The 25,398-nt window shown below is 38.0% G+C and overlaps 2 protein-coding genes and 1 long non-coding RNA gene across 3 annotated transcripts in view; 2 read left to right on the forward strand and 1 right to left on the reverse strand.

The window, feature by feature from the left end:
• Positions 1 to 6,053, reverse strand: part of SLC9C1 (solute carrier family 9 member C1) — a 181,683-nt gene extending 175,630 nt beyond the window's left edge. The window contains 1 exon segment of the mRNA XM_055260281.2: positions 5,856 to 6,053. The gene's annotated coding sequence lies outside the window, so the exon portion shown is untranslated.
• Positions 1 to 25,398, forward strand: part of CD200 (CD200 molecule) — a 256,287-nt gene that overhangs the window by 187,203 nt on the left and 43,686 nt on the right. The window lies entirely within an intron of this gene.
• Positions 1 to 25,398, forward strand: part of LOC129471561 (uncharacterized) — a 39,087-nt gene that overhangs the window by 1,809 nt on the left and 11,880 nt on the right. The window contains exons 2-3 of the long non-coding RNA XR_010118456.1: positions 4,535 to 4,716; positions 9,233 to 9,517. This is a non-coding gene — a long non-coding RNA (uncharacterized lncRNA). The remainder of the gene's footprint in view (positions 1 to 4,534; positions 4,717 to 9,232; positions 9,518 to 25,398) is intronic.

A 25,398-nucleotide genomic window follows, 5' to 3' on the forward strand; every position in this document is an offset into this window, starting at 1 on the left:
TCTATTTCTCTTTCCACATCTGCTCTAATCTTTATTGTTTCCTTTCTTTGCTTGTTTTGAATTCAGTTTGCTCTTCTTTAGTTTCATAAGGTGGAAGATTAGGTTATTCGTTTGAGATTCTTCTTTTTATTGACTATATATATTTATGATGTGCAATGTGGTGTTTTGATACATGTATATATTGTGGAGTAATTAAATCAAGCTAATTAACATATCTATCCCTTCACACATTTATTATTTTTTGTATGTGTGGTGATATACTTAAAAATCTATTCTCCTAGGAATTTTCAAATATACACTATATTATTAACTGTAGTCACTATGTTGCACAATAGCTCTCCAGAACTTATTGCTCCTGTTCAACTGAAAGTTTGTACCCTTTGACCAACGTCACTCTATTTCCTTTTTCCTCCATCCTCAATCCCCTAGTAAGCACCATTCTAATCTCCACATTTTCATTTCTCTACCCCCTCCACATATAATGCTATTGATATCACAGTTTACATCTTTTACATATTTTTCCATGACCAAATTTTTATAGTTATAGTAATTTTTAATACTTAAAAATCTTTTACACTGGATTAAGTCTAATTTATGTGCCACTTTTACAGTATTTAGCATATCCTAAGTTTGACTATATTCTAACCTTTACAGTGAGTTTTGTACTTTTATGTTTTCATGTTATTAGCATTATTTTGTTTCAACTGAAATAACTCCCTTTATCATTACATGTAAGGCAGGTGTCATGGTGGGTGAACTCCCAAAGCTTTTTTATATGGTTACTAAATTCATTTAGATGTTCTACAGTGTTTTCTTTTAAAAGCTGTATTTTGCACTTTGGGAGACCAAGTTGGGAGGATTGCTTGAGTCTTGGAGTTTGAGGCCAGCCATGGCAATACAGTGAGACTTCATTTCTACAAGAAATTTAAAAATTAGACAAGCATGGTGGTACGTATCTATAGTCTCAGCTACTCAGGAACCTGAGGTGGGAGAATCACATGAGCCCAGGAGGCAGAGGTTGCAGTGAGCTGAGTTTGCACCACTGCACGCCAGCCTGGATGACAGAGCAAGAGCCTATCTAAAAAACAAAAAGAAGTTGTGTTTTATCTTCATATTTAAATCTTCAGTGCATTTGAAATAGGTTTTTGTCTCCAGTCTTAGGTAGGGGTCAATATATAATATATAATTTTGCCACATGGATATCCAATTGACACAGCATCTTTTATTGGAAAGATCATTTTTCTCTAATCTTATACACTGTCTGTTTTATTTGTATATTTTATATATTATATATATATCAGTTGACTATATTTGTGTGTCTTTTTCTGAATCACTATTTTATTGTATTTTCTTATCCTTAAATCAATATCACATTGTATTACTTTAGCTTTATATCTGGAACAGAGGTAAGTCTTCTGTTCATTATCTTGGCTTTTTCAGAATCAGCTTGTCAATTTTCACAATTAAACATTTTTTAAAAACTGGTTGAATTTTGATTAGGTTTGTACTGAATCTAAAAATCAGCTTGGAAAGAACTGACATCTTTATGCCTTTCCCTGTGTATGAATATGTTATATCTTTCCATTTATTTAAGTCTTTAATTTTCTCAGAAATATTTTGCTGGTTTTAGTGGAGAGGTCTTATAAACCTTTTAATGTATTTATTTCTACATATACTTTTATTTCTTTTTATTGGGGAGATGAGCTGTTGTTGTAAATGCTATATTCAAGTGTTTGTCTTCTATGAGCTTATTGAAGATATACAGAAAACAATGCTTTAAGATACTATTTTTTAGAACAGTTTTAGGTTTACAGAAAAATAGAAAAGATAGTATAGTGTTCTTATGTACTTCCTTATCTAGTTTTTTTTCTATTATTAACATCATACATTAGCATGATACATTTCTTAAAATTAATAGACCAAATTCAATACATTTTTCATAACTAAAGTCCACAGTTCATTCTGATTTCCTTAGTTTTTACCTAATGTCTTTTTCTATACCAGGGTGCCAACCAGAATATCGCATTGCATTTACTTGTGATGTCTACTTAGGCTTCCTTTGGCTGTGATAATTTCTCAGAATTTCCTTGTTTTTGATGACTTTGACTATTTTGAGGAGTCAAGTATTTTGTAGAATTACCCTCTCTCAGAGCCTGTCTGGTGCTTTTCTCATTATTAGACTGGGGTTATGGGTTGGCAGAAAGCCCACAGAGGTAAGGTGCCATTTTCATCACATCTTGTCAAGTGTGTGCACTGTCAATTCTTATGTTTGCATAGATACACTTATCATACAGTTAGATTTTCAGGTTACAGTCTGCACTCCTTGGAATTCCTAAATTTCTTTTTCTCTTATCTTAAGGTAGAAGCTTATTGATTTAAATCTCTCATCTTTTCTAACATATGCATTTAGTGCTATATATTTTTCCTCTGAACACTGCTTTTACTGCATCTTACAAATTTTGATAAGTAGTATTTTTATTTTCATTTAGTTAAAATATTTTTAGATTTTTTTTTGAGATTTTGTATTTAACCCATATGTTATTTAGAAACATATTGTTTAATATCCAAATATTTGGGGACTTTCCATTTATCTTTTTGTTATTTCTAGTTTAATCCCATTGTGGTCTGAGAACACATTTTGTATGTTAAAGTGTTGTTTTAACTCCCAGAATGGGTTCTAGGTTGGTTAACGTCCTGTGTGAATTTGAGAAGAATATTCTGGTGTTTTTGGATAAAGTGATCTTAATGATATTAAGTTGATTGATAGTGTTTTCAGGTCAATTACATCCTTCCTGATCTCTTGGCAGCTTGATCTGTTAAGGGATGTTGAAGTTTCTGGCTATAATAGATTTGTTTATTTTTGCTTGTGGTTCTATCAGTTTTTGCCTCACATATTTTTAACATCTATTGTTAGGCACATACATGTTAAAAATTATTGTCTTCTTAGAGAATTAACCCCTTTATTGTTATATGATGCCCTCTTCTATCCCTGAAAATTTTTCTTGTTTTGAAATCTGCTTTGTCTAAAGTTAATATAGCTACTGCAACTCTCTTTTGATTAGTGTTAACATGGTATTTTTTTTGGCTCCTTTACTTTAAACTTATCTGTGTCTTTATATACAGTCATTCCTTGGTATCCATGGGAGATTGGTTGCCTCCTCTCCAGTACTCTACAGTACTGTAGAGATGAGTGCTCAAGTCACTTACATAAAATGGTGTAGTATTTGTATATGACCTACACACATTCTATCATATACTGTTTTAAACATTTTTATAACATTAATATTTATTGCTTTATATGAATACTACATTGAAAGCCCAAGCATTCCATTTACTCACAGAAACTGCACAATTATATATTACTTCATAAACACAATGAACACATTACAGTCTACAAAATCAGAAATCACAGAAATTTAAAAATTCTGAGTATCAAATAATACAGATGAAGAAATAGGCATAAATATGGCAGCCCATAATTTTGACAAAGAAATTGTAGCTTCCCTATCTTTAAATATGTGAATTTGAAAATATTGAGTTTGGAGTAATCATTGTGCGTTGTGTTGGTCTAAAAAATATAACACTGGCTGTCAAATAAGCATGTTTGAAAATATTTAATTCACTTCAAAATGTCATACAAATTATTGTGGCTTCTATGTACACTAAGGCTTCAGTCATTTAGCTCAGGTACATTACTAAAAGTAATATATTAATTCTTTCAGTACAGTGATGTTTCATATCATTTGCATGCTCTGGAATAAAATAGAAAGAAATGTGTTATATTCAAAATATTCAGAAAAGCAAGCAAAAGGTCAAGGAAACTGCTGATTATTCTGAAATAATCTTGTGTTGAGGTGGGAAATTAAAGAAAAATAAAATTAAAGAGAGAAAAAAGTTTTCCTGTTTTAGGCTAACTTGTCCAAGAGGCAGCAACAGGCACAGCCCAGACCTAGGAAAAGTCTTGTTAATATTATCTAATGTGCTCTGGAGACTCTCCCAGCACTCCCTCAACACAGGGAGAAGAAAAACAAATTTTCCTTTGTTTTATGGAATGAGTTTATAGATTCTTGTTGTCTGTAACTAGTGACTTTAAGTATTCTGTTTTATCTAAGAAGTACAAAAAAGGTCATGAGAAGCCTGAGTAGGCCTGAACTACAGCTGCCTGGGCCCCATAGTGAAGGTTATAGGATAAGCCTGTGCACAGGCAAACCTAGATAACGAACATCTGGGTTGCTTGGCAACGGTCATATGCAATCCTGTCTTTGTCCTGCCTCTGGATCCCTCCTTTCATGCCACTGTAAGCTTGCTTCAAGCTAGCCCACCCCATTTTGTGAAGTGTGTATGAAAGTCAGGTGCTGTCTTTGTTCCGGGCCCAGTCTTTTGGACATGAGTCAGCTGGGCCTGAGTGCACTCTAATAAAGATTCTCCTGTTTCAACCCAAGGTTTCTCTCATCCTCCTGAATCCCATAACATTTCTGGTGAGCCAGCCAGGAGGCCGTGGAGAGGACAGGTTGGCTGTCTCCTTTGCCTGTAGGTGGTCTGGGGCCCCAGCAGTGGGAGACCTGTAACTTCAGGCACCACTGGAAGAACTTAAGCCCAGAGAAGGAAGCAAGGAAGCGGCTCTTCCACTCCCCAGCGCCCCTCCCCGTACAGTGCATCAAAACCTGGAGGGTTGCGGGACAATCTCAAGAGCAGCGCGCAGACATCTGAACCGTGGTAAGGTTTTGGGGCCCAAGGCAGGGAAGCCCGTCCCCTAAGGACAAAGGGGAGCTTGATCACTTCCCAGGGAATGACCACTAATCCAACCCAGAACAGCTGGGTGTGGCAGGAGAGGCTTGCCCATTTGGATGAACCGCTTGTCCCCACTAACAAAGTAAAAGTGGTTCACTGGATCTGGAGACAGGAACTGGAAAAGGGGAGGAAATGGGCCAATAGAGCGGCAAGTGCAGCAAGGTAGAGCTTGCTAGCAGGGTGGCAAGAGTGGCTTGCCACCCCAACTGGGAGTGTGTGGGTGCATGTGAACCCACCCGGGACACGAGAGAGAGACTCGTTTCATCTGATGAGGAGTCCTGGGGCAGGGGAGGTTTGTGAAAGCGTGTGAAAGAGACGGTTCCGGGAGAAACCAATGTGAGGAGTGACATGCAGGGGGCTGCAGGTCTCTTAGTAGAGGCTGTATGCTCTGAGCAACCTATAGGACCAACTGGGTCCGATCAGCCTAAAAGGAAAGGAAGAGGGAGTGTGCTGAGCCTTGAAGGGAGAAAGGGAAGAGTGAATGTGATGCATTGTCACTGGGAGGAAATGGGAGGAAAATCCTCGAAACCCACCCCCTTGGAATGCATGCTAAAGAACTTTAAAAAAGGCTTTGCAGGAGATTAAGGAGTCAAGTTAACCCCTCAGATGCTGAAAACTCTCTGTGAATTAGAATAGCCCTCTTTTAGTGTGGCTGCCTGGCCGAAGACACTATAGATAAAGAAATTGGCCATGTGTTTTAAGGTGGTGACTAGGGTCGGAGGACAGCCAGGACGTTCAGACAAAGACTTTATATTTACTCATGGCTAAATAGATGCAGCCCTGCCTAGCAGTTTATTGCAGAATGCTCGCAGCTCACGCCAAGAGAAATCAGCTGCGCTGGCAGCTACAGAGTTAAAAGGAAAGTCACAGGGGCTTGTAGCACAGCCGAGCCAAAAGTGTAGGTAAAAATCAGCTGCCCTGGCAGCTATGGAGACAAAAGAAAAGTCTCAGGAAAGGCAAAAAAATTGGTTTTGCAAGAATTACGGGACAATCTACCCCCCCTTTACCAAGCCTAACTGCCTCTAAGAAGTTAAGTTCAAACGGATACACGCTCCCAGACTCACCTGAGAAGGAGAAATCAGAGCTCCAGGAAGTTAAAGTGAAAGGTTTGAAAAGTCAGTCAGGCTGTCTCAGGTCTGTCCGCGCCCAAGTTATGCCTATACCTCTTAAGAGGACAAGTAGACCCCCACTAGGACCCAGATGATGCAGTCTAGCTACGGTGTCTGCAAAGATGCCGAGAAGCACTTCTGCAAAGGCTTTTTTAAAGATGGTAGAAGAAAAAGGCAATCGATATAGAAAAAAATCTCAGAGGTGCTCTAGGGTGCAGATAAAAGCACCAGCCAGTTTTATAAAAGACTTGGTGACGCATTTTGGTTGTACACTCCATTTAACCCCGAGGCTGCTGAAAATCAGCGCATGGTGAATACGGCGTTAGTAAGGCAAGCCCAAGGAGATATCAGGCAAAAATTGCAGAAGTTAGAAGCTCCGCAGGCGTGAATGCTACTCAGCTTATTAAAGTGGCTACCAAGGTGTACATTAACCGAGATCAGGAGGCAAAAAAGGAGGCTGATCATTAAGAAAGGCTAATTTGCTAGCAGCAGCCCTTACGGGAAGAGAAGCTGACTTTGCAAGGAGGCTTGGACGCGGGCACGAACGCAGTCGTGGAAGAGGCTATTCTGGACAAGAATTTGAAGGCCGGCCGAGGCTAAAGAGAGATTAATGTGCACGGTGCAAAAGGAAAAGACACTGAAAAGATGAATGTCAAAAGAATAAGGAAAATGATCAGGGCCATGGTATAAGAAAATCACCAGCCAAGGGCTACTGCACCCGGAGGAACCCAAGACCTCCTGCACCTGCTGGAAAAGACAGGCTATAAAGTGTCAGGAAAAAAGGCTCAAATTTGCTTTAAAAGTGTCCAGTATTTAAGCTTTTATATAAGCCAAGAGGAAAGATGGCTTAGTAGTGAACAGAAGCAGGCTGTTTGTGCACTTCCTACTCCAACCACCAGGCGTCAGATAAAAAAGTTCCTATGGGCTGTGGCCGGGCGCGGTGGCTCACGCTTGTAATCCCAGCACTTTGGGAGGCCGAGGCGGGCGGATCATGAGGTCAGGAGATCGAGACCATGGTGAAACCCCGTCTCTACTAAAAAAAAATAGAAAAAATTAGCCGGGCGTGGTGGCGGGCGCCTGTAGTCCCAGCTACTCGGAGAGGCTGAGGCAGGAGAATGGCGTGAACCCGGGAGGGGGAGCTTGCAGTGAGCCGAGATTGCGCCACTGCACTCCAGCCTGGGCGACAGAGCGAGACTCCGTCTCAAAAAAAAAAAAAAAAAAAAAAAAAAAAAAAAAAAAAAGTTCCTATGGGCAGCAAGGTTCTGCCGCATTTAGATGCCAAATTTCTTGCTCATGGCTAAACCATTATACGAAGCCACAAAGGGGAGGAAAGAAGGAGCCCCTTTTCTGGAAGGCCAACCAGGAAAAGGCTTTTAAGGAAATCAAAAAAAGCTTTGACTCAGGCCCCAGCTTTAGGACTACCAGGTCTAACTAAGCTTTTCTTCTTGTATGCCCACAAGTGAAAGGGACACCATAAAGGTTCTAACTCAAGCTATAAGGTCATGGCATCACCCGGTGACATACTTATCCAGCAATTAGATTCTGTGGCACTTTGATGACCTCTTCGTTTTAAAGCACTAGCTGCCACTGCCTTACTGGTGCAGGAAGCTAATAAACTGACTTTAGAGACTGTGAATACCCTAAACCCAGCTACCTTGCTCCTTCCTCATAAAGTCAGTGCCAGGAGGCCCCCTTCGTTGCTGTATGGACGTGGTAGATGAAGTGTTCTCAAGCGGAGAGATTTGACAGATCAGCCCCTCAGGGACCGGGACATTGAATATTTTACTAATGGAAGCAGTTTCATACTAAAAGGAGTCCACCAAGCTAGATATGCAGTAGTAACTTTGAACTCAGTAATAGAGGTGCAGTCTTTGCCTACAGGAACTTCTGTTTAGAAAGCAGAGCTAATAGCTCTGACAAGAGCTCTCTGGCTAGCAAAAGACCAGAAGGCAAATATTTACACAGATTCCAAATATGCTTCTGCCACTTTGAATGTTCATCTGGCTATTTACAATGAAAAAAAAAAAAAAAAGACTTTTAACTGCTGGAAGTAAAGAAATAAAGTACAAGGAAGAAATTCTACACCTCTTAAATGCTGTATAGGCCCCCAAAAAGGTAGCAGTAATGCACTGCAAAGGGCACCAAAAAGCAAGAACACTGAAGGCTAAAGAAAACAGAAAGGCAGACAAAGAGGCAAAGCAGGCTGCAGTGACAACTCCACCTTGTAAAGAAGAAGCCTTAGCTATACCTCTCCTCCTGGAGATTCCCTTCCCAGAGATCCCAAGCTACACTCCAAATGAAAAGGCTTGGTTTGCCCAGGAAAATAGAAACTACATTGAAGGAGAATGGTAAAAAATCTCCAATGTGAGGCTAGCCATACCTGAAATGGTAGCCCCCAGATTTGTAAAACAGTTCCACCAAGGAACTCACATGGAAAAAAAAAAAAAACAGCACTAAAGACATTATTAGGGCATCATTTTCTATGTGCCATGGCTCATTGCTATTACTCAAGCCATTTATAAACAAACAGTGTTTAACTTGTGTTCAGAACAATCCATGACAAGGGCCTACTCAGCCCCTGGGAGTTCAGAAAACAGGAGCCATACCCTGTGAAAAACTGCTTATGGACTTCACTGAATTGCCCTGAGAGGGGGGCTATCAATACATATTGGTGTTCATTTGCACCTTTTCAGGATAGGTCAAGGCCTTCCCCACCCAGACAGAGAAGGCACTATAGGTGACCAACATGTTGTTAAGAAACATTATTCCCAGATTTGGACTGCCTCTAACTCTAGAATCAGACAATGCACCAACATTTGTGGCTGAAATAGTTCAGAACTTAACTCGACTATTAAAAATAAAGTGGAAATTATATACAGCCTACAGGCTGCAGAGCTCAGGTAAAGTGGAGTGCATGAACCGGACACTCAAACAGCTGCTGAAGAAATTTTGCCAAGAGAAACTCATCTAAGGTAAGATCAGGTCTTGCCCATGGTCCTCTTCCGAGTCAGGTGCACCCCCACCAAACAAACTAGGTATTTGCCCTGTGAGATTTTGTTCAGCCGGCCACCCCCATCATAAGTCAGATTAAAAGTGATCTCTGTAAACTAGGAAAACTAACTTTAAAAAGGCAAATGCAGTCTCTAGGAATGGCCATGCAAAAAGTGCATGGCTAGATATAGAAAAAATGCCTATTAAGTCTGACAGACCCCCAATACACCCTTTCAAACCTAGGAACTTTAGTTAAGTTAAAAAATAAAATCCAACCACTCTAGGACTCATATAGGATAGGCCCCATTCTATAATCTTGTCTACTCCTACTTATGTTAAAGTTTCAGGAATCATGCCTTGGATTCACCACAGTCGGCTAAAACCAGCGGCCCAGGATCAGTGGATCAGTCAATAAGACCCAGACCATCCAACCCGGCTGATCCTGTGACAAGATCATGTAACTAGTAGAAATAACAGTAGCCCTGCTGTGGCCACTCCGGAGGCTGGCCAGTCTATGTACGGCGGAAGCTTGAGGAAAACTGTAAGCCCTGCTGTAGTCACACAACCAGAAGCTGACTAGCCTACGCGTGGCTGAAGCTTGAGGAGTCATCATCAAATGAGTAGATGTGAATACAAATTTTATGTTTAATTACTATCTTAGTATTACTAGTTGTTTTATTACTATGCTATCATTATTGCCAATCTGTCTGCCCAAGGGAGAACTCTTTCTGTCCATGTTTAGTATAAGAATGTTACTTTTTACCTTGGCTTTATTTGCACTTAAGTCTATACAAAAAGAAAAGCACATAGATAGTTGCCATCAGTGCAAGCACACTACATAAATAAGAAACACAGTAGTTAAGACTTTATTGTACTTTATATACTATGAATACACAGAAACCCCTCTGGAGACTTGTATGTACGACCAAACAACCTATTCAGTCTGTGACCCAAGGAGTAGCCAGTCTTATGTATGCTAGAACCCTAAGCTTTTATCTAGGACCTGGTTTAAGATTTGTACCAGGTCAAGGAAAGGAAGTCTTTTAAACCAGACCAAAGTCTCTCTCCCATGAAGGAGTCAGATCTTTATATTTTAATGTTTGCCAGATAACATGCATAGGCTCACTCTTTCCCCTAATCCACAGTTCCATGGAGTACTATAGTATCTGTTTACACAGTTGGCTAAAAACATAGCTAGACAAACTACCACTCAGCTAATGGCTTTGTTTAAATATCAACGTTTGCTCAAAGAAGAAAACTTGTCTCTTCATGCAAAATTAAGTAATATTGAGGCCTTCTAGTAAACTCTTTTATAAAAGGCCTCAAAGGGGGGAATGAAGTGGGAAGTTAAAAAAAAAATAAAATTAAAAGAAAGAGAAATAAGTTTTCCTGTTTTAGGCTAACTTGTCCCAGACGCAGCAACAGGCACAGCCCAGACCCAGGAAGTCTTGATAATACTATCTAATGTGCTCTGGAGACTCTCCCAGCACTCCCTCAACACAGGGAGAAGAAAAACAAATTTTCCTTTGTTTTATTGAATGAGTATATAGATTCTTGTTCTCTTAACTAGTGACTTCAAGTATTCTGTTTTATTTAAGAAGTACAACAAAGGTCATGAAAAACCTGAGTAGGCCTGAACTAGAGGTGCCTGGGCACCACAGTGAAGGTTATAGGATAAGCCCGTGCACAGGCAAACGTAGATACGGAACATCTGGGTTGCTTGGCAACGGTCATATGCAATCCTGTCCTTGTCCTGCCTCTGGATCCCTGCTTTCATACCACTGTAAGCTTGCTTCAAGCTAGCCCACCCCGTTTTGTGAAGTGTATATGAAAGTCAGGTGCTGTCTTTGTTCTGGGCCCAGTCTTTTGGATGTGAGTCAGCTGGGCCTGAGTGCACTCAGTAAAGATTCTCCTGTTTCAACCCCAGGTCTCTCTCATCCTCCTGAATCCTGCAACAGTGTTAGCTTCATAAGTATTTATTTTACAAAATAGCAAGCTAATGTTTCAACACAATTTCCAAGATAAAGCACATTTTCTCATAAATAATGTAGTCTTTTTCTCAGGCACCTCAAAGTATAAAAAATAATTTTAGTTTGAACAAATCTCTTGGAATGTGTTTAACCTTGTATTTCAACAGACTTAAGATTTCCAGGGTTTCACAAGGGCCAGATTTTATTTGAATTACTCAGAAGAGAAAGAAAATGTCTTCTGAAAGAGGTGAACTCAATCATTACCAATAGAAAAATATCCACCATATTTATCTCTTATAGAAACAGAGGATAACATTTCCCTCCTTCAAATTATATATATATGTTATATAATATTATATATATAATTTAATATGATTACAATTATATATTATTATAATTATATAATATATATTATATATTATATTATTATATTATTATATATTATATATATTTCAAACTTCATTGTTTGTAGTCAAATAATAAAATCTGGAAGCCAGCATGAAACCCTATAATTCACATGTTAAAATGTTGAAACTACGACCAAAATATGAAACTCCTAGAGCTATCAGAAAGAGACAAGACAAAAAGTTTTATTGTGTGTGTATAAACTAAAAGTGATAATCTCAAAAATCTTTCAAAATTATAATTATTACCTTCCAGTATAAAAACTAGTTCTAAATTTTAAAAAATCTATACACAAATTACTGATTTGCTCAGACCAACAAAAAGTCAGCAGTAACCAGAACCCAGAGGAGCTGATACTCACAGTTCTTACATGTACGAGTCTTCAGAAATCATCTATAAAGTACTTTAAATAATGACAAGAAAAAAGTCTGTGCCTGTTCAGTACAGACACAACTAACCATTTTGTTCCCAAATATTTTTGATCTATTTCTAGTTGAATCCAGAGATGTAGAACTCATGGATATAGAGGGCTGACTGCATGTAGTGAATGTCTTGTAGACAGCATATAGATTTTTTTGAAAAAATGTAGTCTGGGCCGGTGTGGTGGCTCACGCCTATGATCCTAGCACTTTGGGAAGCCAAGGTGGGCAGATCACCTGAGGTCAGGAGTTCGAGACCAGCCTGGCCAACATGGTGAAACCCCGTCTCTACTAAAAATACAAAAATTAGCCAGGCGTGGTGGCATGTGCATGTGCCTGTACTCCCAGCTACTCAAGAGGCTATGGCAGGAGAATTGCTTGAACCTAGGAGTCGGAGGTTGCAGTGAGCCGAGATTGCACCACTGCATTCCAGCCTGCGCAACAGAGCGAGACTCTGTCTTAAAAAAAAAAAAAAAAAAAAAAGGAAGAAAAGAAAAAATGTAGGCTGGCAATTACTTTTAATTGGTATATTTAGACCATTCATTAGAAGGAGATCATTGATATAGTTGGATTAGTATCTGCTATGTTTATAACTGTTTTGCTATTTACCCTTGCAATTTGCTTCTTTTCCATACTTTCCCTAGCTTCTCTAGTTTTAATTATTTTCTGTGATTCAATTTTCTCTCCTCTTTGCATACCCATTAGACTTCTTTTTAAAAACATTTTAGTGGCTTTCCTAGAGCTTGTAAGATACATTTACAACTAATTGTAATCTACTTTAAAATAACACTATACAATTTCATGAGCATTGTGGGTACTTTATAATAGAGTATTCCCAGTTTCTCCCTCCTATCTTTTATAATATTTTTGCCATTTATTTTATTTATCCATGTGCTATAATTACACAGTGCCTTGTCACTGTTATTACTTTGAACAATTAGATCAAGTATACAAAAAAAAAATCTTGTTTTACCTTTATTCTTTTCTGATGCTTTTACTTTTTTATGTAGATTCAAGTTTTCTATCTACATTATTTTTGCTCTATCAAAACAGCTTCTTTTATACACACATACACACACACACACACACATTTTGGCATAGCAAATCTGTAGATCTGCTGGCAATGAATTATTTGATTTTGTTTGTCTGAGAAAGTCTTTATCCTTCACTTTTAAATAAGAATTTTAGGTTAGTGGATTTTTTTTTCTTTAAACACTTTAAATATTTCACTCCACTCTCCCCATGCATTGATTTGATGAGAAGTTCACTGTAACTCTTATTCTTTTTTCCTCTATAGATAAGATTTATTTCCTCTCTCTTATTTCAAGATTTTCTCTGTTTTTCTGAAGTTTGAACATAATGTAGATTTTTTTTTGGTATTTATTCTGCTTGATGTTATGTCAGATTTCAGAGTCTGTGATTTCATGTTTGCCATTAATTTTGGAAAGTTCTCAGCCATTATTCAAATATCTCTTCTCCTTAATTCTCTCTCCTCCTTCTGGTATTCCAATTGTGCATAAAAATTATTGGAAAATTTCTCACCATTTTTGGATATTTTATTTTTCCCCCTTTATATTTTACTTTGGGAAATTTCTATTGAAATATCTAGAAGATATCTAGAAATATCTAGAAGCCACTAATTCTTCCATTGGCCATGTGCAATTTATTGATAAGCCTATCAAAGACTTTCTTCAATTTGTTACTCTGTTGTGATTATCATTATTACTATCTCTTGCATTTTCTTTTTATTGCTTCTTAAAGTTTCCATCTCTCTGCTTATATTATTCTTGCCCATTGTCTATTTTTTCCACTCGAGTCCTCAATATATCAATCATAGTTATTTTAAATTTCCTGTTGGATAATTCTGAAGTTTGTGTTTTATCTGATTATAGTTTAATGTTTGCTTTGTCTCTTCAGACTGCCCTTGTTCTTGTCTTTTTTTTTGAGACGGAGTCTCACTCTGTTGCCCAGGCTGGAGTGCAATGGCACAATCTCAGCTCACTGCAACCTCTGCCTCCCAGGTTCAAGTAATTCTCCTGCTGCAGCCTCCTGAGTAGCTGGATTACAGGTGTGCACCACCACACCCGGCTAATTTTTTTGTATTTTTAGTAGATATGGAGTTTCACCATGTTGGACAGACTGGTCCTGAACTCCTGACCTCGTGATCTGCCTGCCTCAGCCTCCCAAAGTGCTGGGATTACAGGTGTGACCCACTGCTCCTGAACCATTCTTGTCTTTTAACATGCCTTGCAATTTTTTGTCAAAGGCCAGACATGATACATGAGGTAATAGAAACTGAGGTAAATAGGCTTTTAGTGTGGGTTTTATGCAAATGTGGCTAAAAGTTGGGTTGCATTATTGTTTACTGTAGCAGCAGGTGTCAAGGGCTTCACATATCTATAGTTTCCTTGTTTCTAAGAACTGCTTATTAATTAGAGTCTGAGACTTGCAACTATTTCAGCTATAATCCAATGCTATTATCCTAGAGCCCTGTTGATGGTGGTAAGGAATTGTGGAGGGAAAGCATTCTAAAATCTTATGATTAATTCTCATTCTTTTAGTGGGCCTGTGTACCTTGGCTATAGGCTATTGAGGTGGGAAATTAAAGAAAAATAAAATTAAAAAGAAAGTGAAAAACATTTTCCTGTATTAGGCTGATTTGTCCCAGAGGCAGCAACAGGCACAGCCCAGACCCAGGAAGAGTCTTGATGATATTAGCTAATGTGCTCTGGAGACTCTCCCAGCACTCCCTCAACATAGGGAGAAGAAAAACAAATTTTCATTTGTTTTTATGGAATGAGTTTACAGATTCCTGTTCTCTGTAACTAGTGACTTCAAGTACTCTGTTTTATCTAAGCAGTAGAGTGAAGGTCATGAGCCTCTGAGCAGACCTGAGTTACAGTCACCTGGGCGCCATAGTGAAGGTTATAGGATAAGCCTGTGCCTAGGCAAACCCAGATAATGGACACCTGGGTTGCACAGCAATGGTTATGTGTAATCCTGAGTTATGAATCTGTTACAATTTGATTAACTGTCTTTGTCCTGCCTCTGTATCCTTGCTTTCATGCCACTGTAAGCTTGCTTCAAGCTAGCTCACCTCCTTTTGTGAAGTCAAGTGCTGTCTTCGTTCCGGGCCCAGTCTTTTGGAAGTTGAGTCAGCTGGGCCTGAGTGCACTCAATAAAAGATTCTCCTGTTTCAACCCTAGGTCTCTCTCTCATCCTCCTGAATCCCACAACACTATGACCTTCATACATTTTCTTACTTATTTTTCTCTCCCTTACCACTTTAGATGAGACAGGAAAGCAAGAGGTGACTGGAGTTAGGTCATTTTCCTTCCGTCTACATAAGATAAGGTTCTGGTTATATATATCTTTTTTTTTTCTTTTTTTCCTAGAAAGTAGGTTTTTTTTTTTTTAAGTGAAAAATGCACTGGGCTTATTTAAAAATGGTTACATTTCCTCTTCGGTTTTTAAACATATGAAGTGATTTTTCTTAGCTCTTCACTATGAAAAGCTGATAAGGTTCCTGGAGGTGAAACCTATGGAATTGTGGGGTCTCCCTAAGACTGCAGCTCTGAAGAGTTTATCATTCTGAAGCTGATTCACACGAAGCCTCTGGCAATCCATCAAAATTATCATTGATATGTCCCTACCATTTTATAACACCAGTGACTTTCATTCCAAGTAAGCTGATCTCAGTGCCTTTCTATTCATGTCTCTGCTGATTTCAGGGTTGTAGTTTTCCCTGTGCCTTTAATTCTCTGAAGAGTCTAATAAAGACCATTGATTCTCAGTTTGTTCAGCTTTTTTCTTGTGTTAGGATGAGATGATGAATTCCAAGCTCTTTATACGTTAAAACTGAAACTGGACATCTTATTTATTTTGGAATATTGACCTTGAATCCAGGATCTTGCTGAATTGACTTGTTAATTATAGTAATTTCTCTGTAAATTTTTCTAATTCTTTAAGTACAAAATCATGTCACCTGGAAATAAAGACTGATTTAATGCATTCCCATCTTTATTCATTTTATTTCTTTCTCATGGCTTATTGTCCAAGCTAGGATCTCCAGTCAACTGTTGGAGAGAAGGACTGAGAGTGGTGGGAATTTTTGTCTTGTTACTGAGCTCAAAGGAAAAGCATTAACAGTTTCATCATTAAGTGTAATGTTAGCTGAAGGCTTGTTGTAGTTATCTTTCATTATATAAAGGAAATTCTCTTATATTCCTAGCTAGCTATTATTCTTTCATAAATAGGTATAGAAACATATCAAATGCTTTTTTCTGAATCTATTAATCACATTATTTTTCTCACTTTTTCTGTTAATACGGTTGTATTAGTCCATTCTCACACTGCTATAAAGAAATATCAGAGCCTAGGTAATTTATAAAGGAAAGAGGTTTAATTGACTCACAGTTCCACATGGCTGGGGAGGCTTCAGGAAACTTAACGATCATGGTGAGAGGCGAAGAGCAAAGGAGCACCTTCTTCAGATGGTGGCAAGAGAGAGAAGTGAGTAAGCAAGAGAGAAGCTATCAAACACTTATACAACCATCAGATCTTGTGAGAACTTGCTCACTATCGCGAGAACAGCATGGGAGGAACCGCCCCGATGATCCAATCACTTCCCACCAGTTCTCTCCCTCAACACCTGGGGATTACAATTCAAGATGAGATTTGGGTGGGGACACAAAGCCTAACCATGTCAATGGTGATTTAAATTGATTGATTTATGAATATTAAATCATCCTTGCATTACTGGAGAGAAGGAAACCTTAGTGATTATTACTGTGTATCCTTTTATAACGTATTGGTTAATTTGATTATCCAATATTTATTTTAGGATCAAAGCCCAGGAAAGATACTGGTCTGTAATTCTTTTTTCTTGAAATATTTTTATTAAGCTTTATTATTAAGCTTATACTGTGTAAGTAAAAAAAGTAATTAAGGTAGACCTTGATTGATTTTGAGATTTATTTTGCCACGGTTGAGGACGTGCCCAGGAAAAACAAACACAAGTCACAGTAGGATCTGTGCCCTGTGCTTTTTTTCAGAGAGGATTTTGGGAATGTCAATGTTTAAAGAGGAAGGAGGAAGCAGAAGGGGAAGAAAAAAACAGGAAGGAGGGTAGTAATTAGCACTCAGTGAGTCTATGTTTTACATGTGAAGAGGAGGGAGTGGGACAAAGTCAATTATGCATTCATTTCATGCTCAGTAAATCTACCTTCTACATAACATAAGCATGTGAAATTACAGTAATCTATTTGGGAAAAAAAAAAGGAAGGTAGTCTCTTGTATCACCTAGTTCCCAAACTTAACTTTCCCTTTGGCATAGTGAGTTCAAGATCCTGAGATTTTGTTTTCTTCCACATTTTCCCCAATTCTTCAAAATCTTTTGTTGAAAGCATTGCAGAAGAATATTAGTCTCTGGTTATGGGTTTGTTGTGATCCCTTGTTGCTAGATAGTTTATTCCTACGAGGTTAGATTCCACGTTACTAGGAAGGCTCATTTCTAGGAGGTTGTCAAGTCTTGTGGCCCAAGGAGCGAAAAAGGGGAAGGAAGAAAGAATGAAAGGGAAAAAAGAGAAAAAGGGGGCTACCAAGACCAGATTACAGCAACAAAGGGAAAGCAATGTTGGAAAACAGATTCAGGCTATATTACAAGAAGGCTGGCCGGGAGCGGTGGCTCACGCTTGTAATCCCAGCACTTTGGGAGGCCGAGGCGGGCAGATCACGAGGTCAGGAGATCGAGACCACGGTGAAACCCCGTCTCTACTAAAAAATACAAAAAATTAGCCGGGCGTGGTGGCAGGCGCCTGTAGTCCCAGCTACTCGGAGAGGCTGAGGCAGGAGAATGGCGTGAACCCAGGAGGCGGAGCTTGCAGTGAGCAGAGATTGCGCCACTGCACTCCAGCCTGGGCGACAGAGTGAGACTCCGTCTCAAAAAAAAAAAAAAAAAAAAAAAAAAAAAAAGAAGGCTGTACATCAGTAGTCAGGCATGAAATTGCTGTTATTTCTTCCAAAGTTCAAGTTGTCTAGCTTCAGTTTGCAGGGTTTTAAGAAAAGCATGGTTTTAACTTCTAGTGATTCCAAGTTAGAAAAATGGGAAAAAAATGATTTTAAAACATTAGTTTGGAGACTTGTAGTCAGGATAGAATTCAAGATCTAGTCCAGATAAATTATAGATAAATAATAAAAACTGAAAAACAATAGACAAGGCTAGAATCTAATAACAGGTGTACTATAGTTTCTTTTGAAATGTAATTTTTTATATTTTCCTATTTTTACCAAAGACAAATCATAGTAAAAACAACTTATCTGCAAAACAAGTTGTAGTATAATAAGACTGTTATTATAGTGGTTGTATGGCCTGATTATTTGCATAAAGTACAGCAAGAATAATTACTGGTCGATAGGCTCATTTTGAATTGGCTTTACTGGAGCTTTCTTATAAAGAATGACGGATTTTACTTTTAAGAAGCCTCTAGAGCCTAGAAAAGGATTTATCTGTGCCTGCATATACCTCCATGAATTGGTTGAATTCTATTCTTCTCAAAGTCCCAAAATAACTTGAGGTTCCTGGGCCTGTCAGAACGTGACATTCTTTTCTTACCACAAGTCAAGAGATGTAAAAAAAATTGCATGGACAAGATATGAGACTAGTCCTTTCAAGGGCCTTTTATCACCTTATGAAGTCAATTTTAATTCCTCAAAGCCGTCTGTTTATATCTGAAAATATGCCAGTTCAGTCAAAGCCTAGGAAACATAACCAATGTCTCCAATTGTGTCCTGTTACAAAAGAAAACATATTTTTATTGAAATTATGCAAATAACTATGTTGCCATAAATTAATAATACTCTCAAATGGTTTCCACATTCTGGAGAAATCAGGTAGACTGAAAGAAATATGATTCAAATTTTGATCACAAGAGTATAATTTACTCAATTGTTAAAAAGCTATAAATAGCTCAGCTACTTAGAAGGCTGAGGCAGGAGAATTGCTTGAACCTGGGAGGTGGAGGTTGCAGTGAGCTGAGATTGCACCATTGCACTGTAGCCTGGGCAACAAGAGCAAAACTCCATCTCAAAAAAATAAAAAATAAAATAAAATAAAAGGTATAAATAGCTCAAAATAAAAAAATCTTGATTCTGACCAAAAAACCCTGAATCTCCAATGTGTCAAACACAAAAAGTCATAAAAATCATTTTAGTCCCCTATTCATTCAGTCCAATGCAATTACTCATTCTGTTTGATACTGGGGTTAGTAATCCTTCTGAACACATTAGTTCTTCAATGAGAGTGCTGAAATTATTTTTTCTCTAGTTTCATGTCACAATCAGAAGGATTGTCAGAAACCCGCATTTAAGAGCTTGTCAGAGTTCTTCCTTTGAACTCCTTAAAGAAGGAAGTTTTGGGCTATTGCTGGTTATAAACCACTTTTTGAGAGGAATCAAAGTAAAACGTTAATTGTCTGTGGATGACAAAAGCCCAAACAGCCATGGTCAAAGATACAAATGACAAGAAAATTTGGTTATTTCCGTAACATGCAACAATTTAATGTAATAACCATATGTATTGTAGATAACATATACAAAGATATATTCGAATTCTAGAAACCTCATATAATTTTGAAATACATATTACTAACACATTTATATAAATAGGACTCAAAGAAAGTTAAGCACCATTTCATATTTGATAATGCTTCCTGTATGATTTTAACATCTTGAATTAACTGAATATGTCTCCTTTGGACTTCAGAAGACCTAGCACCAAAAAAAGTTAATGAGATTTAAAAAACTGAGTTTGGGACTTGAAATTTTGATTTTGAAAAATTTTTTGAGTATTAAAGGTTTAAAACACTTGATATCACAAAATAGTATCCCAGTTAATCCCAAATAACTCGTTAACTTAGATTAAATGAGAATTTAAAGATTTTAAAAAGCACAAAAACCTTTACTCTTTGATAGACACTCAGTTTCCCAAACAACAAGACAGCATGAGCTCAACTGAATCTCTCTCCTCTTTCTTCTCTTTCTCTCTCTCTCTATGCAGTTTACTCAAAAGGTAAAAAAAAAACTTTTACTGTCTCTTAATATTAAATGAAAATCTTGTTCAAAGGAGAAAGCCATATTTTACCTTTGCAAAGTGTAAATATTATTATTACAAAAGATAATTTTAAATACAATCTTATAAACAAATCCATCCAAACTTACCTCATAAGGTAATATTTTTATAAACCTTTTATAATTCTTTTATATTTTCTTTTTTCTAACTTGCTTTATCCATTGTTTTTTTTTGTGAGACTGAGTCTCACTCTTTCGCCCAGGCTGCGGTGCAGTGGTGCAATCTTGGCTCACTGCAAGCTCCGCCTCCTGGGTTCACACCATTCTCCTGCCTCAGCCTCCCTAGTAGCTGGGACTATAGGCGCCTGCCACTGCACCCGGCTAATTTTTTGTATTTTTAGTAGAGACGGGGTTTCACTGTGTTAGCCAGGATGGTCTCGATCTCCTGACCTCGTGATTCGCCTGCCTCGGCCTCCCAAAGTGCTGGGATTATAGGCGTGAGCCACCGCACCAGGCCTTATCTATTATTTTTAAACACTCCATTTAATATAGTTTTTACAAACCTCTAAAATAGACAAAATTACTTTTTTCTTTTTTAAAAAACTACATTTCCATGTCTTTTTATAACCCTTTAAAAAAAAACACATTCTCTTTTTCTTATATACTTTGTGTATAGAATTGTTTCTCTTATATCTAGTAGTTTTAATTACAGCTATTAATTACAATGTTAACTCTTAGTAACACTTATTTTTATTTTTAATGAAAAACCTAGTAAGTAACCAATTTTAGTTATGTACCAGATGCAGAGTCCAAGACAATGAACAATGTCTGAGGCTGGGCCTTGAAATGGCCCTACGGGCTCAAATCTAAAGACACGTTTATAGGCAAGTTAAGCAAGTATCAAAAGTATTAGACAAGCAAAGTTTTATATCTAGCAGAGACAGTATCTGACCTTCCTTATTCAGACCAAACGTCTAAATTAAACTTTGAAGACACCTCTGTTTTATTATACCAATAATTTAAAAACTGTCTTTATTTACTAAAGATTATTAAAGTCACGTAAACTAAAAGGCATATGAGTTAAAGTTTTTATTTTCCTGATAAAATATTTGAGTTAAGCACTTACTTTCTCTAAGCCAGTTATAGAACTCTTTTATCTATTTTGGTAGTGAAACATCATGTACATATAGCATAAATACACAGACATACAGATACATATATTTTAAAAAGTTGACTATTTGAGTCACATAGCCAGCTGTGAAAGAAAAATAAAAATAAAAATTGTTGGTATGTGTTTTTCCCCCTCTTTGAAGAGTTTTACAAGACTGATAATTTTTCTCCCTTCAAGTATTTGGAAGTATTCACCCAGTGAAGATACAAGAGCCTTGGTATTTCATCTGGATGATTTTTAATAATGGATTCAATATCATTAATAGATATCTCACTTCTCTATTTTTTTATTTTTTCTTCTGTCTATTTTGATGTTACATTTTATGCCAATTTTCAAAGTTATTTTCATGTAATTGGTAAAAATATTGTTTTTCTTAATGTCTGTAGGATTTGTGATAGGGTTTCCCTATTTATCACAATATTGGTAAATCATATTTTCTTTCTTTTTTCTTTTGGTTAACCTCACCTGGGGTGTATAAATTTTACTAGTAAATACCCACTCGAATGTTGTTATTTTATCTTCTATTTTATTGAGTTTTGCTCTTGTCTTTGTTATGTTCTTTCTTCTACTTTGTAATTTTGATTTCCTGCTGATTTACTAGTATCTTGACATGGAAGCTCTGACCATCAATTTTCTGCCTTTTTCTTCTAATGTGTGGATCTAAGGCAACACATTTTCCTTTGTTCACTTCTTCAGCTATATATCACAAGTTTTGATACATCATATCTTCATTGTAATTCTGTTCAAAATATTTTCTAATTGGTTTATCACTCTAAAGCATGAACCTCTAGAGCTTTCAATTGTGAGACTAATGCATATTTGTCTCCTTAGCACTAAGAGACTATGAGAATTTTTTCTGAGCCGTTGAGAGATTGAACTTAGCTCTTTGGTTTTTTTTCTCTGCACGAAATCAGAATTTGATAAATGTTTTGCGGGGGAAGGTGGCTCTATGTGTGAGTTTCTTCAAGTCTTCAGTTTTGTTACTCTAGCCCAAGAAATGACCAAATGCTCTTTTGATTTCTTTGTTGCTCAGCAGCAGAGTTCTACTTAAGGTCAAAGCTGGATTCTTACATATATCAACAAGTATCCTCAGGAAAAAGGTGTTGGCAGCTTTTCACTGCATGAATTCAACACTATTTTTTAGAGCTTTTAATCTCTAGTGCCCCTTCCTAGAGATTTTTATCTTCTAAGAACTTTAGGTCTGGAAAAGTTCCACTCTGACTTCCTGAGGTTTTGATTTACCTTTTACTTTTAACTTCCCACCATGTGCAGATTTGCAGTTCAGCAAGATGTTAAGGGAGAAATTGGCACGTGTCTGAAGCTCTACAAAGTCTTCCATTTGTCACTCCACTCACTCTAGGGCTGCAACATTCCAGAAAACTCCAAAGGTTTATCTGTTTCCCGATTCTCAACTTCCAACCCATAGAGTACTGACAAAAATAATCCCAGGTTGTTGCTGCTGACTCTCAACTCACCTCTGTAAGACTCCCCCCCTCTGTGTTTTACTCCCTCTAATTCTTCTTGGCTTTTCAGTTGCTTGATGCCCTTAAGTAAATTCTTGTGTAATTAATTCAGTTTATATAGTTATTCTCAATAGAAGCGTTAACCTCCTGCAAACTACTCCATTTTATCTAGAAATGAAAGCTTTGAAAATGTAATTCTAATTTTTGTTTAATTATTTTTGTATATTTTGACACCTCGAAAACACACACCTGCAGGCATACACAAACATATATACATGTCACTTAATAAATTTTCCAAAGTCCTTCTTTCCTATCGCAGGAAAATTAAAAATTTCACTTTAACTTCCTATTAGAGAATAACCTAATCGGATGCACTTTTCTGCTATCTACCATGTGGTGTCAGGGAAAATTATTGGTAATTTTTTCTCAACCAACAAAGAAATTGTGGCCTTCTGCCAATCTTAACACACTGTAGCAGAGGACTGAGGAAATCAATACTTTTGAAGATCTCAGGAGATTTATTTGCTCTTATTATTAAATTATTGTGCCCACAATCACCACACCCTTAGTTTAGATCAGTTAGTAGCATTCTTACCATGAGTGAAATTCGTGAAGGACTTTCACACTGGAGAGTTGAGAAATGAGACAAAAAGAAAAAGAGCCAGGAAAGAAAGAAAGAAGAGGCCAGGCGTAGTGGCTCACGCCTGTAATCCCAGCACTTTGGGAGGCCGAGGCGGGCGGATCACGAGGTCAGGAGATTGAGACCATCCTGGCTAACACGGTGAAACCCCATCTCTACTAAAAAATACAAAAAGTTAGCTGGGCGAGATGGCGGGCGCCTGTAGTCCCAGCTCCGCGGGAGGCTGAGGTAGGAGAATGGCGTGAACCTCGGGGGGCGGAGTCTGCAGTGAGCCGAGATGGCGCCATTGCATCCAGCCTGGGTGAAAGAGCGAGACTCCGTCTCAAAAAAAAAAAAAAAAAGAAAGAAGAAGGATGAGGACTCTAAGAGAATAGGGGCTTCCCAGTCTTCAAATTAACACAAAGTTACAGGAATAATTATAGTGTCATAGTGTCTCCTCATTATGTTGCCATACATTTTTTTGTTTTGTTTTGTTTTGTTTTTTGAGACAGAGTCTCGCTCTGTCGCCCGGGCTGGAGTGCAGTGGCGCAATCTCGGCTCACTGCAAGCTCCGCCTCCCGGGTTCACGCCATTCTCCTGCCTCAGCCTCCGAGTAGCTGGGACTACAGGCGCCCGCCACCGCGCCCGGCTAATTTTTTTGTATTTTTTAGTAGAGACGGGGTTTCACCGTGGTCTCGATCTCCTGACCTCGTGATCCGCCCGCCTCGGCCTCCCAAAGTGCTGGGATTACAAGCGTGAGCCACCGCGCCCGGCCCGCCATACATTTAAAGTGTTGGGGGTTTATATAAGGTTGAATGAAAGTTACGACATCAACTATTCTTCTCAAATTGGAGGGCCTGTCAGTGGGTAGAGGAAATGATACTGTGAAGTTTTGTAAAATGTGGGGACAAATATCTGAGAGGGATATGTTTCCTATGCTTTGGCTCCATATAAAAATTTGGGGAAGACCAGTCTTAGGCATCATATAAATCCAGCATGACATACGTTTATGTTTAATTTTGTTTCTCCCTTTTTTTTTTTTTTTTTTGGCCTCAGCTGTATCTGAATTAAGAACTGAACTCCAGCTGAATCTAGACTTTGAAGATTTTCTTTGCCTTAATTATTCAGCTATGAGAAAACCTACTCCTCAAATATCTGTTTTCCCCTCACAAGTATTAATTAACTCACCAGAGGAATATCTTGCTCAGAATCCAAATGGCACAATAACTGTCACTGAAATATGCACCATCTCTATGGAGACTGTGAGGTCCCTGGTACTCCAATGCCTGATTGTGTACATGAATCATCCTCTAATGAATAATGAGGAGATTGTTCCTCTTTTAGTAATACAAGAATGTAAGTAGAAGTGATACATCAATAACGAAAAATATTTATTTTTCTTCAAAGTCCGTTACCAGAGGTGTTTGTATAAGTCGCGTATTTTTTAAAATGTAAATCAATGTATTATATATGTGTGGTTGAATGAATCAAATGATGAAGCCATCTCTACTCTAGTCCTGCTTCCTGAGGCAACTGTTCTTATATGGCAAATGTTAGATTGATCTGCTTTATATGGTCTCCACTGGATTTCTGCCACAATTACTGAAGATTGAGCTCTTTTTACACCTCCCTCAACTTTTTCTCCACCCTTTGCCTCCCAATATAGTTTTTTTTTTTTTTTTCCCTGCTTACCTCTACAACTTTCAACAGCCTTGCCAAATCTGTTTTTTGTTTGTTTGTTTGTTTGTTTCATCCACCATACAATTTAGGGAGAAGAAAAGCAAAAAGTTAGGTAGACAGCTAAGGCTAGTCCTTGGAGAAGCAGCTGAAAAATCACAGCTACAGGCACAAGTAGAGCAGCCTGGGGAAAACTCAGGCTGCAGCTGCACAGATAAGGAGGCAAGGTCCAGAATGGAAGCCTTTTGTTGTTTTTCTGATTGGTGGGATCTCAGGAAAAAGTTTTCAGACATGTACACAGTGGGCACCATGGGCGCTTTCACAGGGAGGGGAGGGGGACTTACCTAAAACAAATCCACAGTTATACAAACAATAGAAGCTGTGCTTTGTGCTTACCTAGAGACATATCTGTAGCTGCATAGATAAGGGAAGTTACACAGACAGCTGTACAGATAAGAGAATTTGCTCAAGCAGCTACAGAGATGAGTTTCTTATAAAAGCTTCTGAATTCAACTGCAAAACAGCACCCCAATGGGGCTCCCCTCTCTGCTGCAGAGAGCTTTCTTCTTTTACTTATTAAATTTTTGCTTCAACCTCACCCTTTGTGTATCCATGCTCCTTAATTCTCTTGGTCGCAAGACAACAAACTTGGATGACACCTCAAACAACAAGGCCATTGACCATTGACCCAGTTTCAGAATGTCTCTCTTAGTTGC

This window comes from Symphalangus syndactylus, chromosome 21 (assembly GCF_028878055.3).
Source record: "Symphalangus syndactylus isolate Jambi chromosome 21, NHGRI_mSymSyn1-v2.1_pri, whole genome shotgun sequence".
Lineage (NCBI taxonomy): Eukaryota > Metazoa > Chordata > Mammalia > Primates > Hylobatidae > Symphalangus > Symphalangus syndactylus.